At 36.7% G+C, this 16,503-nt stretch overlaps 1 long non-coding RNA gene across 1 annotated transcript in view; it reads left to right on the plus strand.

Moving 5' to 3' along the window:
- The window catches only part of LOC107079881 (uncharacterized), a 37,798-nt gene extending 24,444 nt beyond the window's left edge, over window positions 1-13,354 (plus strand). The window contains exons 2-3 of the long non-coding RNA XR_001480788.2: window positions 3,861-3,930; window positions 13,157-13,354. This is a non-coding gene — a long non-coding RNA (uncharacterized lncRNA). The remainder of the gene's footprint in view (window positions 1-3,860; window positions 3,931-13,156) is intronic.
- The last annotated feature ends 3,149 nt before the right edge of the window (window positions 13,355-16,503 follow it).

Raw genomic sequence — 16,503 nt, forward strand, 5'->3', positions numbered from 1 at the left:
TGTGGGATCTCCTTTTTTTGTCCTGTTGCAAATGACATGTATTCAACTTTTGAAAAGAATATAAAGAATACTTTCTGGTGTTTTCAATAGGTTGGAGCGGGCTGTTAGATTAAAGAAAACACATGCTCCATTACTTACAGTAAAATATAGAGAGTATATTTCCAAACCAGAAAAAAATGTAAACTAGCACAGTACCACTTGCACAAGTATTCAGACCTTTCTTGTGGAATTCCATTTTGTGAAATTTCAAAATGATGCAGACACACTTTTTAAACAAAATATTTTAGTCAAGACCTGAAAGATGAAACTTAAGACATCTAAGGGTGATATAAGTTACAGTAAATAACTCATTACAGACACTCATCTAATTGTTTGGCTGTGGCAAAGGTGTGCAATTTAGGTTTGCAACAGCAAAGGGTTTGAATGCTTATATAGTCATTACTTTTTCATTTTAATTTCATATTATCTATTTACTTCTTTCCTGTTTTTCTTGTCAGCATAAACTAAAGTGACAAAACTGAAATATGTTCACTGCATAAGTATTCAGATTCTGTAAAATCACATTTCTGGTGCAAGCACCTTTGGCAGCGATCGCAACCACAATTCTTTTTCAGTTAGTCTCTACCATCTCTGCCTAATAACTTGCAATTTTTGCCCATTCTTATTGGCAGATTTGCTCCAGTTCTCTCAAGCTGCTTGGGGATCGATTATTAAAAGCAGTTTTCAAATCTTTCCACAGATACTCAATAGGAATCGAGTCAGGAGTAGAATCATTGAGTGGGCCACTCAAGGGTCTTCACATATTCTTAAGGTACTCTCGATTTCAGGAGAGTCCTCTGAGCTGTTTTGAAAGCTTCTTGGTGTTCAAGGTTGAATTCTTGCTTGAGGTTCATTACCTGACTGAGGGATCTTATAGACACAGGTGTATTTATTGTGTTATTATCAGTGCCATTGTTATTGCACACAGATGGAGGCCACTCATCTCATTGCTTGTCTTGCTGAGGTAATTTTGAGCAATTTAGGTTTGAAACATTAAAGGGTTTGAATACTTATACAGTCATTACTTTTTCATTTTAATTTCATATTATCTATTTACTTCTTTCTTGTTTTTAGGTAGGTTGGAGTAGGTTGGGTATGCAGTTGTGTGAGGGTTTTTAATTTACTGAAACAATTTGAAATTGGAACAGTAAAATGGAAGAATGCTTTCATGGCTGCTAAAATACTTAATTTCATTCACTTTCACAAAAATAAGCAAATGTTAATTTAATATTGTGAATGAAACTTTATCAAAGATGTCTGGAATATTAGTTCAACTCTCAACAATTAAAATGTGAATACAGAACCTTTATCCCCGAAGAACATTTGGCCAAATATTTCTTCAAGAAATCTGAACTTCCCTGTGAAGACACTGGGTTTGGTGCAGTGGTCCAATCTCCTTCAGATGGCTGGCTGTGAGCCAGGGGTTAGCCAGGGTACAGTAGGAGAAGAGGAGCTTCACCTGGCTGTTACTGAAGACAGGTCTCCAAGTAAGTTAGCAGTCTTCTGAACTATGGTTTCCTAAAAATACACGGCTATTGTTCATTGACTGGTCATCATTTCAGTGCCATGACCTCTGATCAATGGTACCAGTCTGAAAGAAGCCATCAATAGGGAACTTTGAGAATGGTTTCATTTTACAATGCCATGGTCTGTGTTACAGAGTTGAGATATGCTGCTTATCAGAGAGGCTCCTTTCAGTTGTCTTTCTAGTGCTTTACACAAAAAAGACCTAAGCTGATTAGAAATCTGTAAGAACACTTAAAGTGTCATGACTACAAGTTCTTAATGCAATAGAAAACTATTCAGAAGTCAGAATACTTTTGCAAAGCACTGTATATTCACTTACCTAGGGTACATGTGGTGGAGGATGCAAGCACTTGATTCTGGGGATGCTAAATTTTAAAACAATGGATCCGGATTGTTTGCCCATTTTGCCTTCCGGCTTGTAGGGGGAGTATCATCCTGTTGCCGTTTTCAATACCATTCGTTTTTTCCAGGACAGGTTTCTTAGCCTTGTGCCCAGCCTCCAACATGGGACACGAACCCACTACCCTGAGATTATGAGTCTCAAGCTCTACCAACAGAGCTAGTTGGGGTCCTAAATTTTAAAAAGAGACATTAGAAAATTTGCAAAAGCCAATTTAGGTACAAGACATCAATCAAATAACTGGCAGAGGCAAGAAAAATGGCTAAAGCCAGATATAAAGTAATTCAGAACTTTATTAACCCCATATTTATACTTATTTATGAAACTAATAAACAGTTGTTTCACTGTTTATTAAAATAAGAATCTCCTGCTCATATTTCAGAAGTTCCTAATCCATGTGCAGGTGATCCTTTTCCTAGTCTTATTTTTCCTGTTGTAGGCTGGAGGGCTTCTTCTTTCAGTTTGTTACTTGTCCTAATTATTTATTTTTCTTTTTCTCTTGATATTGACCAAAACAACAGACTATGACAGCCACTCTCCAAAGCAGCATTTGTCCCAAATTATATATTTACTGTACAGATACACACACAGCACCGTGATTGCGGTTTATTTTACAAAAAAAGCTAAACAAACCCAAATATCCTTTCAATGTGTTTTTGCTTTCCAACATTTTGAATCGCCAATTGTTTTATATCCCTTCCAATCTGTAATCTGCAATTGTTGATGAATCATCACATTATTTTGAGCCCCTGTACCCACAGTGGAACAATGAAGACTTTCAACACTTTCCACAAACAAACACAGTCTACATCCACAAACTATCTGGCAGTTAACACCACCATGAGGCGCAAGGTGTCTCCAAGATGACACACAGGCACGCAGTCACTCCCAGGGGCCGCTGGCATAACAAAAGTCAAGGATGCACTAGTGGACTCAACTCCAGGCACAATAAGGCTCCACCAACTAGTAACCACTGGGACACGCTTAATACCAACGCAATCTTTAAGATGTTTCTGCTTTCCTACCTAAGCAATGCTTAGCTATTATGAGAAGGGATAATAGTCTTTTCTAGACGTTCTCACTGCAGTCTTTGGCATGGTTTAACCATGAAACAAGTACTTGATCAAGGTCTGAGCAAGAACAAATATTAAAAACCTTCAGGACTGTGTAGAAATCCCACTGAATTTCCTGCCAGAATGCATAGTTGTATGCAAGAGCTTCTGTAGGTATACAACAGGGCTCAACTGATCTGTGACTAATGCATTTAATATTCAGACATTTTATATCTCTATATGATAATACAAACCTTTCTTAGCCTTAACTTATCCATGGTCTATGACGCACAAAGAGAAAAAATTCAGGAAACAAAATCCTACAAAGTGCTCAACTTACATAATGTATTGGACTAAGAAGCCAGCTTATAAATATTTCAGTTTGTTTTGGGAGAAAGTGTCTGAATCCAAAAAAGAGGAGGTGTATTAATGGGCTAAGCCTATTGACACTTTGCAAGACTGTACTGTATATCTATTGTAAACTGTCTTCACTTGACATGCAGTGCTGGGGCTAATCTATACAGGTTATTTAACAAGGATGTTCTGTCATTTAAAAAAGTCTATATCATGCAATCCATTATGTTTGTTACAGTAAGCTACTCTCATTCCAAACAGCTTTAAAACAGTACAGAATGAGCATGTGTTTGAAATTGCTCTTTAAAAAACGTAAAAAATGTAAAGTTCTCCACACTTGTACTTTAACCTGGAAATGTACCATACTGCCCAGAGAAAGCCAAATCAGAACATAAAAAATGTACTATTTTAATTTCACATTGGAACAAGCTAAGGATCTAAAAACAATTCACATATTATTAAAAAACCAACTCCCTTCTGTTTTCCAGAATCATCAAACAAAATGACGTTAGACAGCACTAGGAAAGAATGGCACATACCCTGAAGAAAAGAAAAGAGGTGATTCTACAGCACATAAAAAAGAAAGTAAAAAGGACTATATTATGATTCATGAGCCTGGTTTTAATAGCTTATGCATCAGAAAGAAATATTGAATCAGTACTATCAGATGTTTCTGCTACTTCAGTAAACTTTCCACTTTTGTTGGCCATAATCAAGGGTTCAAATGACGTCCAATGGCCCCCAGATAATTTTCATAATGCTCCTGTGGGATTCTGGAAAGAAGTAGCAACTCTAATGAAATACAGGATGGTGAACAGTTGTAATTCCTGAACTTGTAAATACATAATGCTATTGGAGAGCAAAGCTGAAAAAAATAATTGTGCACAAAAGAAAACTAAAGGTAATTAATCAAGACCTCAGCTTCCAAGACAGAAACAATACAACAAGGGCAGACAGAAGCAAACGATCAGAAACCACTCATGGGATAAACGTCTCTAAAGACAGTACAGTTTAATGAGTCCCAATCACCGTTTGCTCCTAAATGAAGCTTTTTTCCCCTTTTTTGTTTTTAGAGTGAGTCACTTTTTATAGTGTTAAGCTTATTTGAGGGGAAGTAGTTTATTGAAAGCTCTGAAAGAGAGTGCAAGCTGTTCAGAATAAAGGATAGAATATGAACCAAAGACAGTCAGCAATTTACCAAAAAAATGTTCAAATTCTATCCTCCAAATCCTTCTAACACGAAATGTTTTTTGTTTTCACTTCTGTGGTTTCACTCCGTTCTTACGGAACTCAGGCTACGTACTCATCTCAAAACCAAGGAAAGTAAGTGAAATTGAAAATGGCGTGTTGAAAAATAAAGATGTTCTGTACAAGGAAAGGAATAATGATTGAGAAGTCCCTATGCACCATGAATCATACATTTAAACACTGGTCAATTTTACCAGTGTTACAGCTGCACTTTGTCACCGCGCATTGTGTGATACTTTTAAAACGTTCGGATCCAGTATTTGGGCAATTGTTTGCAATGCAGCCCTTGCAAAGGGGAGTCCTTCAGCATGCTGCTGTATCTGAATTTGATTGTACTGTGGCACAGACACCTAGAAGAGGTGCACAAAACATAGTGAGGTTAGGGCAATGCAGAAGAACATCCTTTAATAGGCCTGGGGAAATTTCAGTGACTTTCTCTTTGGGAATCAACTCAGCTGGCAATGTGATTTGGAGTCAGATCTAGAAAACAACCATCCAGGTTTCTGACATTGAGTCACCTTGGTTTTAATGGTTTGAACTGGGGTTGTTTTTATTGTAAAGGAACTTTATTTAAAATTCCAGCACCAAAACTGTGATTCACTGGTTCCAATCAGTCTCTTAATTTTAAATATCTACAATTAGATAACTGAGTTCAATGGTATGATGATACAATTTCAGGTTTTTAAGAAATTTAAGTCATAAACAAATCATGGTTTTATCAGGCTGTGCATTAAAGTGGTTTATTATTTTTAATCATTGTTTATTTTTATATATTACCAATAGGTATAAATGCACCACCAAAAAGCTATGTAATAGTGGTTTAATAGCATATCACCAAAAAATTGTAAAGAATCTATGCACCAAAATTGTCCAAACGACGAAGGCAGTCTTCATTAATACTGGTTAAATATTACAAGAATCAAAGTGTTTTGCTATGCAAGTTAACATATCCAACTTTTTTGTCATATCTTGGCACTTGAATGTTAAACATCTACTCAAGTCAGAACTAATTTCAAATTAATTGCTGGACACCAGGCTTCATTTATCTTTCCATTTCTTACTTTTAATTTACTGTACAAATATAAGTGCTCACACTTCCAACTGATCATATGATGTTAAAACCACACTAAAATATTTGTTGAAGGGAGCCAGTGTGGTTAAACCAACCAGGACTATGTGTTGGACTGAATGCTATTATTTTATTAAAATATAGAAGTGCAGAAAATCATGCCCAGTACTTTGGTGTCATGCTCATACCAAAGACAGATTGCAACAGTATGATACTGTATGTGTTTAACACGCATGTGAATTGCTGTAAAGTGTTTTTTTTTTTATTTTACAGATAAGTCCCCCTGAACACCTTACACCTAACCACTCTGTGATACCTTTTTTTTTCTTTTCTAACCTTCTTTCGATTGGTCCTTTTTATAATTCATTTTGTCTACTGTAACCTTACATCTGCAGAGTTTCTTAAAATCTCACCTCATTTCAGTCTTCCTCATTTACTGTAAGTATATTGTAGGTAGCAATTATTTTTCCTCGGCCTACAATATTGTAAAAGCTAACCCTGCAGAATCACTAATAAGCTTGGCTAAGGGTATAAATGAGTATTGTTGTTCCTGCAATAATAAAGAGGTGTCTAAATATCAATCAGATACTTTTTATTACTGGTCTCTGGGGACTGAGGAGGCTATGTGTTTTACTAATGGATGTGTCTCGTTAAAGCTAATAGTGATATCAGCTAATTTGTCCAAGAGACCTTTCTAACCAGGTTTACGTAGGGCTGCCTGACCTCTTTATTCCATTTAAATGGCTGAATATATCTATATGTTTCTGATCCACAGTGTAGCAGAAATTGGGATTACGGAAAACTCTTTTAACATTTTCTTGAAATCATCACCTGATTTAGTTAAAGTAGCTGAATTAAGTGAACATCTATTGCAATCACCAAAGAGCTCAGATGGAATGAAACCCAGTCTGTTATCTCAATTTGTGTCGTGTTGATATTGTGGAGGTCACATGCCCAGCCCGGGGTTCATGAAGAACTCAGATTTGGGACTGGAGTAACTGTCTAGTTTGTGATCTGTACAAGCCGGTGCAAGGACAGCTTCTGTGAGGAAATAAAGGCACCGACTCTAGTGGTGAGAGTCTGGCATCAGCTCCTGCCAGGAGATATCCCAAAAAACAATGTTTACACCCTCCCTCCCTCGTTTCCCCCAGAAAAGTCTCCATACAGGGGAACTCCCTTGTGCTGGCTGGTTGTTGGAGCAGGCCTGACAAGGTTATCTGTCATTAATATTTCTCATTTGTTAATACTCCTTGTTCTCTCAAATCCCAGGGATATGGACACACTGCTAGCTTAATCTCTAGAACCCCCTGAAACAAGCTGTTTCATCACAGCACAATGACTGTCTTAAAAATATGAGGCATGACATATTGGCTAAAAGAAATCTCCAAACATTTTCCAAACCATTTGTATTTTTCATTTTATACCAACTAGTTAGAGAGACCAATTAGGAATCGCTAATTGTTTCTTTAGTGTTTGACCCACAAATGGAGACCTAGCTCTGGACTATATAAGGAAGGCAGTCTTAAGACTTTGTCCTCCCCACCCACTGAGCACAGCCATTGTAACACAAACATTTGAGAAAAATAATTTAACTGTTAGCATAGATCAATTCCACATTTGACATTAAACAAGCATGTCTGAGTTGCTGTGAGTTATTAATCCACATCCATCTTCTGCTTACCAGTTTTTAGTTAAAAATAAGAATCATACTCCACGCTTATTTTGTTTATTTTGGGTGTTGCAGTCTCCTGTAGTGCATTTTTGTATTCCTTATGCTTTTGGCTACTGCATTTCTAGTACAGCACTCATTTCTATTACAGGGCTAACTTGTAGGCTTCTGTTAATACCAGTTACTGTATTTGTGATTGTTTAAGCAGTCTTTTGTTCTGTAGAATGATGTTTTATTTATTTTTTTGTAGTAATTTAATAAGCAATTTAATTGTAAACCATCCTTGGTATTATTTTAAGTTCTGTTAATTAAAGTGAAACAAATGATACTAATGTACAGTATAATTGCATATTACTGTACTTCAGATCAATGGCTGTTTTTAATAAACTATTAAACAAATGGTTTAATAAATCAATTAAGCAAAATACAGAGCAAAAGAAAGCATTACAGAACTCATTTTATTAAAGAAAACATTTAATGAAAAAAGAAGAGAGCCCATTTAAAGAAAAGTAATACAATAATTTGCAAACATTCATAAATGGAGGCATAAATGTACACGTTTTCTATATTATAAATGTAAAGGAACAGTGAAAGATTAAGTAAAGTGTCTAAGAGATAAAGATGCCAAGCTTTTAGATGATGAAAGGAGAAATGGCTCATGTATTAAATTAATATTTCCCTCTGGTGTTTTCCAAAGTAAGAACTAGACTGAGCAAGGCTGAAGTTCTTTAAATAATATTAACATAGAAGAAACAAAAGTGATCCAGTACTAAAGTCAATAAGAAAAACAAACCTCCAGGGCCCAATATTATACTGTTAAATATACTGCTAAAGAGATGCTCGTCAAGGCCGTTAAACAAAACTTACAGCAGTCACTTAAGAGAGACGTGATATCTATTGATTGGGAAATTGCTAACACAGAACTCATCCATAAATAGGGTGAAAAATTACTAAACAATAAGACTTACTTCTATTTCATGTAAAGTTATGGAACAATAATCAGAAGTAAAGTAGAGCATCATCTGTAGGGTAGTAGAATTCTACGGGATACTCGATATGAATTAAGAAAATGTTTTGTTTAACTTGCTGAGTTCTTTGAAGAAACAGCAGTATTGGATACAAACAGTACTTATGATACAGCATATTAGATTTCAGAGGCATTTGATAAGTTTATCAAGAGGTGTTAATTTTACAAATTGCACGTGGTTATTAGATATAAAATAGAGGACAGATAAGGGGTAAATTTTAAAATGGGGTTTGCTGTGCAGGCAAACTAGTTGAGTACTGTAAATTATACCAACATAGAAGTGGGCAAAGCAAATGTAAAAAGATTTAGACATTATTCAAGACTTTGTCAACAACTGGTAGATAAGCGCAGAGTATTGCATGCCAAAATATTTCAAATTTATGATTCAACTCAGGACCTGACTTGAAGAATCCCAATGTGTAGATGCAATGAAAAGCAGCCATAGTTTAACAATATGGCTAAAGTTGGAAGATTACCATAAAGGGATGTATTATAATACAAGTGAGACCTCATTTACAATATAGTGCACGATTTTGGTCACCACATTACTAAAAAGATATGACTGCTCTGGATTCCATCCAGAGAAGGGCAACCAGATATATTCCTGGGCTTGAGGAATGTCCTTCACTGACAGGCTGAAAGAACTGAATTTTTTCAGTGTTCAAAAGAGGAAATTATCAGGGGACCTGATTCAAGCATTCAAAAACCTCAAAGCATTGACAAAGTCAACCCAATAGACTTCTTCATAATTAACAGTGGAATACAAACCGCAGGACGTGTGTAAGATGTGATTCCCTGTATTGAAATGAGACGAGGAGAAACATTTTAAACAATGTGGAAATGTGGAACAAACTACCCAGGCATACTATCAAAGCCACAACCCTGGCTATTTTCAAGAAATGACTGGATGAGATGTTTGGACTAATTAGCTATGGAAAAACCTTACAAGATATATGAGCCAAATGGCCTTCTCTCATTAGTAATAATTTTTGCTGTTATGAAATAAACTAATATAAAGTATACTAAATGCACAACAATAAAAAAAAAATATTCACATTGTGGCAGAGGAAAGAAGCAAATCTAACTAATGGCCAAAGTCTGATGCTATGCTTTTAAACATGCATTTTCGATTGATTTTAACACAACATGTCAAAAAGTTAGATTCGCAATTCACACGTCAGGAGTATCACCTGCTTCTCTCCTGTATCTCAGCACTATCCTCTAGGTTTATTAACTCCACCAATTATAAAGGAATTTTTCATTTGTATTTAGAAGAAAATGTTGAGTACTGGATAGTGTATCAGGAGACACACAGGACCATACAAAAATAGCATCTAAATTGGAATCTGCAATTACACAATGCAAAGTCATTATCTGTTAGAAATGTTTAGCTTCAGAGAACTAAGGGATCTTCACACCCCTCTGGCACAGATTACAAAGACTTCTGATGGGGTATTTATGACCATTCCACCAGAATGAACTGTCATCTTGGTTTAGAATCACAATCCAGTCTCGATTGGATAGAGGTGTAGAGATTGAGCTGACCAGTCAAGAACATTTGTTTTGTGTGCATCCATTGAGTAATCAATTTCTTTTTTTATTTCAATGTATATTTTGGATTGTTAGACATGCCATGCTGGATGTCCATTTTTGGCCAAGCTTCAGCTTCTTGGCAGAGGAAAAATAAGCATTCAGGTCACTGGTTAAAATGTCTTGGGAGGTTTTGGCATTCATGATTACCTTTATCTTAACAAGGGCTCCTGGATCGCAAGATGCACAACAATTCCCTTCCTTATTTCAAAGAAGCCATGAATGTCTTAGCTTCACTTTTCTATGCCACAAATAACACCATGGGACATAACCAATCTCTTATTCAATGTCTTGTGTTCTTGTTACATCAGGGGCATGCATATTTCTGATGATTTGCTCATTTGGAGCCCTATGTCTTTCAGAGTAAAGACTGAATACAAACATGGCTGTGGGCAGCTGATTAAGTGGCTGGGCAGATGCACAATTACTTCAAATTTGAACCTACTTTGGCATCTGCTTGGAGCAGCTGGGCATTTTGCCAAGTGCCCAGGCATTTCTACAAATTTGGGGTGCCAGGGGAAAAGCTGGCTCAGCTCTTTAGACGCCATCTTCCTGCAGACACAGGAAGACCTCTCAAATGAAAATGGTACATTGCTTTATTTACAAGCACCGTGACTATTTTAATACTCAGTCTCTACCTTTTCTAAAAACGTTTGTGGGAATCTCTCTGATCCAACCCTGGTCCTGGACCGCCCCAGTCCAAGGTGTCTTCTTGGTCACCCTGAATCACCTGTTTATAAAGATGGAGAATCTTGTATGTTAAAGATCAATCAAGCATGTAATGTGCTCAATTAAGGGAACAGTGGTCCTAAATAGCTGACATTTGCTTCCAAACAATTTCTAAATTACATAATTTAACTAATCACCTGCAGCTGAACACAATTAAGTCTTTAGAAATTGGTGATTACCTAATAAACCTACTGGACCAGTGTTCTCCAGGAGTAGGGCTGGAGATGCAAAAACATATTTTTTCAAAAAGCAGCATAAGACTGTTGCAATTACAGATCTCACTCATAAGCTAGGTGTCTTACAAAGACCAGTTTTACCTGGAAAGACTACAGATGGTCAAATATTTTCAGAACAAACTTCATGTATTAGTTTATCCCATGTTTCTGTTATAATAGTCATGTGTTATAGACAATCTTCCTGTTTACTACAGAAATGTTCTATGAATTCTTTCATTATGTCATATTTTATCAAGACAACAAGACAATGTTAATTTAGTTTTGCTTTGTTGTCTGCAGAACAGATCCATGAAACCTTATTGTGTTTATTGTGCATAGTGTTTTCCAAATTGGTCCATTGAATTATGTGACCCATATCCAGTATTAATGGATTAATAACACATACTGCATAGCAAACTCCCTAAATAATCCTATCCATTCCAGGTAAATGATAACCATGCGATTGTTACAGTAGCTGTAAAAACAGGTAAGGTTGAGTAAAGAAGCATCATTCTGAAGACAGACATGCCATGACAAGGATGGACAATGACAATGAAAAAAGACTGACTAATGTATACACAGCTGGAAAGCTCAACCATCAAGAAAAGCCAAAAGCCAAGCATGACAGTGACTCAGATTGTGGGTAAACATGTTCACAAGACCCACCAGTCATCAGACCCATCTTTTCCCCTGTACGGGTCACAGTGAAACAGAGGCAAGAAAACATCACACCTCCTGTAACACGACTGCAATGACAGCTAGTGACTACAATGAGCAACACATGTTCTGCCATATCCACCAGTCTTTCAGAACACGCATTCTTCCTGATGAATCAGGGTGTTCCCAGTTTCCAAACACTGGGTATGTGTGGGTGTGGCACTGTTTATCTGTGGCATCTTTATATCAGGTTGAGGACTGTAATTCTGGAACAAAGGAGCTGGAACTTCTGTCCAAAACATACAGATTCTTCTGGGTGACAAATGCCCACTTGCAGCCTTGGAGAGCTCTCTGGAAGGCTGTTTAGTTATGGGAACCAGGGCCAGATTTTGGTGTTCGTAGGCCCTGGGCACTTTCACTCCGAAATGTGCAAAAAGAGGGGGACACGCCAACTGAATTACGTCAATTGACAAGATGCACCTTAAACTATTCTAATGCTAAACCACTTGATTGATGGAGCAAATTGAGTGACCATCACTTCCATACTTCTTGTTTCTAGAACAGCCCCTAGATATTATTGATTTGGAGCACCAAGAGTCGATCACAAGCATGTTGCTTCAGCTCCTTTTTCGTTAGTCACTAGTGTTTCCCTCCTTCGTAGGCCCTAAAAATTTCATAGGCCCTAGGTACTGTGCCTGCAGTGCCTAATAGGAAATCTGGCACTGATGAGAGATAATGATCCAGTTTGCTTTGATAGTATACTGGAAAAATGGAAAGAGAGTTGGGGCATCACTGCTCTTCTATGACAGGGCATGAGTTCCATTGGACACATGGAGGTACACTCAAGCCCTACCAACTATGCCAGTAAACCCACTTCCTGCTTTATCTATTGCAATTCAGTGATATCTACAGATCATTATGGATAACATCCATACAATGTGTACTGTAAGTGCCCTGCTGCCTTGCATAATTCAGAGTCCAGAACCACACTATCTTAAACATACTTTCCCAGTACAATATATGATTACACAACAGACAGAAATGCATGAGTCAAAATAATATACCTATTTTATTCTATCAAGCCCATGTATTAAATTAATTTTGTCCCATTTTCTAGAAGTCAAATTCAAGAGACGTTGAATGGAGGTTAAGAATGTCATATCTTGATTTGCTGTTACAATAGACTTCCATGTTCCTGTGATATTGGAAATTAACTAATGAGGATGTCATTTGATATAAAGAAATCTGATTGTTACACTTTGCGCTATGAGAAACACAACAATGCTCACAGCATTTCTTTTTAAAAACCAGCAAATGTACTCCACAGCTTTCCAGCCTATCTGCAAACATATCCATACAGTGTGTATGTAAATAATTCAGATATGTTAGGTAGCCATTAATGTCTGGAGCTATTATTAAACGTTAAATGTATGAAAGGTCATTACTATGAGATCATATTTCTTCCTTGGCAGAACATCCTGAGTCAATAAATATGCTTATCTTTGCATCTCTAATGTGTTGCTGCAAGACACCACAAAGTAAGAGATCTAGCTTTTTTTCCTGTTTTTTGCCATCTACAGAACATCAGTTGCTGCAAGAAGTTACCAGAAGTTACATAACACAGTTTATCGATAGATTACGAAATGAAACATTTACTGAGACCCAAAAAGGAAGCCAAATTAAGGGTATGGCCGCCACCTAGTGGAAGCACTGGGGTACGGAAATCTTACTTTTTTACATAAAGACAGGTGATCAATACATTTCCATACTCATCTGCATTATAATTTCAGGGTTAGATTTTTCTATGTAGTGCTGTGTAACAAAGTAATTTGTCTTGGAATATCATTACCCACAAAGACAAGAAATGCATAAAATGCAAAATGTAGGTTTTTCAGGCTTTCCAGTCTACATTATACAAAAATTAGTCATTTTACTTGGATTGAGCAAGAACTACAGGTTTGGTATATTGTCAAGTGTTCTTTTCGAGGTCTACGAGAAAATGCATTCTTTGTTACTGTATATATGTTTGCGCAATGCTTCAGTATTTATATTTTGATTAACAAATGCGGTACTATTAACCAAGGATATAGAAAGTTCAGTATAAGGTTAAAAATAAAGTATTACCATTATGTTTGTGTTCAAATGATGTTTGGTATGGTATAAGGCAAGTGACCTGTTATAATTTAGAAAGTAAATTCTTCTTCTTCTTTTTCACAGCCTTAGTCCCAGACTGTCCTGGGGTCAGCTAGAAAGTAAATTCTACATTAAAACATTTTGGCTGCTGTTTTCATTTGTTTTGTTTCATTATTTTTCCTAACAAATAAGGTAATAATTTATCAAATTAAGTCTGTGTTTAAAATCTTTTGGTTGTTGATTCACATCTGTCTCTGCACTCACACATTGGATAAAAGTAACAGGCCTTGGTACAGTGTGACCCAGTGTAACAATGAAGGTACAAATGAATATTCTCTTTGCTCACCAAACTCACTGTCTACCCCATAACAAAACACTGTCTAAATAGATGATTCTTAAAATCTAGTGGCATGATAAACTGGGATTCATTTTAATTTTCAAACATCTCAAGGAAACATCCACATGGTTTCCAAAGCTGGAAAGTAAAAGCAAACCTTCATCAGAATAAGTTACTACAACATGTGAGGACAATACCAATAAAATAATTAATTATTGACAAACAATGCTCATGGACTATTCTTATAGTAATGCTAACATGATATGAAATATGAAACATTTACATAGTTGTCACAAGATCACCTTTCTTTCTATATAAATTCTACACTGCACTTGAGTGTAGAATTTATTTTTTAGTTGACAACCATTAAGAAAACCCTTTTTTTTCCAGAAACAGGAGTTCTTCCCTACATCATCATGGAGGAATTAACATGGTTAGTTCATCAAAACCTATTACTAGAACTTTTTTTGCATACAATATCAAAATGCCAATCATTTTTCTCTTTCTTAACTATTTTTTTTAATATCACTTTATTGGCCATATACTGTAAATGTAGAATTTCTTACCCTGGCGCCCCTGGAGCAGTTGGGGTTAAGGGCCTTGCTCAGGGGCCCAACAGAGTAGGATTCCTCTGCCGGCCGCGGGATTCGAACCGGCAACATCTCTAATATCAGTGATGTATTGTACTATTGTACTAATCCCTAAGGGCGGAATTAGTTCAGCACAGTGGCAATGTGATTATTTTATCCATTCGCATCACTAATGAGTATTTACAGGGTAACTGCGACAGAGTAATTGTTTGAATGCACACAGCAAACCGGGCCCAGGACTCCCCAAGCTGTAGCACACTGTTCTCTGGCCAAGAGCCAGAGAGGATGGGTTAACTAGAGTCGACTAGGGTATCCTCAGCCTGTCACACAGCAGCAAACTCTTGACTGCCCAGGGTCAGTGAGAGAGCTGCATCACTCCAATTTGCTGCTGGAGCTGTTGTATAAGCTGTGAGGCTTAAGCGCATGAAGAATCGTTGCACTAAAGAAAATGACTGATTTCCAGGTGACTGAAAATGGCTCTTCCAAATCACGACAAGTATAAAGGAGTATTAATGGACAATTTAAAAAAAAAAGTGTGTTTGGCCCACTTTTCACTCTTTTCTCCATAGTAGAAAAAGTCCACTAGTTTTGGAATTCCAAAGCACACATGGGCTGTTTTATTCATTGAGCTGAAATACAAAATCACCCTCTTTAAGTTCAAAAGTAAAATCAGGAGTCATGGAGATTTCTTTCTAGTCTCTTCCCGGACCCTGATGTCAATGTCCACTAGCTCCCCTGAACCTCGCTCAATTTGAACCGAGTACCATGAACACAGCTTTTCTGACTGCAATCTGAGGTAACCTTTGGCACGTACCTGTTCTAGCAAATAGCAATTATGAGCATTTGACTGGTTTACCTCTTTTGACTTTTGGGAGTCTCATATTCTCTGTGTAATGAGATTGTAATTCTTCAAAATTTTCGTCAAATCATTTTTCCATAATAACAAGGTACTGTAAATGGGTCAAATGTCTCCTCTCCCAAACTTTTTTTTTTGCTCCAGGGATAGTAAGCTTAAAGCTAGAATCACATTAATTACTTGTTAGTGACTCATTGCCTCTATTAATCAAGGAAACACTGGATCATTTACGACTGATTGCTTCCATTACAGCACTCTCCACTGTACTGTATATTCTTTACAGCCATGTGAAAAATGTGTCAGCTGTGTGAAGGAGTGGTTAGGGCTCTGTACTGGAAGGTTAAGGGTTCAGATCCTGAGTGTGATGGTGCAGAAGTACCCTTGAGCAAGGTAATTTGTTCATTTTGATCCACTATAATGCCCTGATGTAAAAAATGTATACAAACCGGTGCAACAGTACAACTATAAGGATAAGAGTATGAGCCAAAAAAATGAGTATTGGTTTTCAAAATCATCAGAATCAGATCTCAATCAGAAAGAACAGGAACATACAGTATGTTCCTTTGTTACTGACATTTATGTTATTAGAACTGGTTGATATGACCCTGATATGCACTGATCAGTCCTATTGTTCCAATAACGGACGACAAATTGCTGATCCAGAGTAGAATCTCTGTGAGATTTCCTCACAGAAAATTCAAGCCATTAAATTAGATTCAAGATTCAATACTTTATTGCCATGTCAATTAAGTTGATTTAAATTTTCCCCCACTGTAGTCCAACAAAAATTATACAAATTATACACTTAGCAAACATTTAGCTCAGCCACACTTTAGCTCAGCACTGTTTAAAAATGTAAAAACACAAAAGGTTTATTCCATTATATTTATAATCACTCCTATATGACACTTATATCAACCAAGATCTAAATATTGAGATGCCTAAATGTCTCTAGACAGGTGCTTTTTCAGCACTGAGCAGTACATTTGACACTTTGAAAACTCCTCCCCA

This window comes from Lepisosteus oculatus, chromosome 24 (assembly GCF_040954835.1).
Source record: "Lepisosteus oculatus isolate fLepOcu1 chromosome 24, fLepOcu1.hap2, whole genome shotgun sequence".
NCBI classification, from domain to species: Eukaryota; Metazoa; Chordata; class Actinopteri; order Semionotiformes; family Lepisosteidae; genus Lepisosteus; species Lepisosteus oculatus.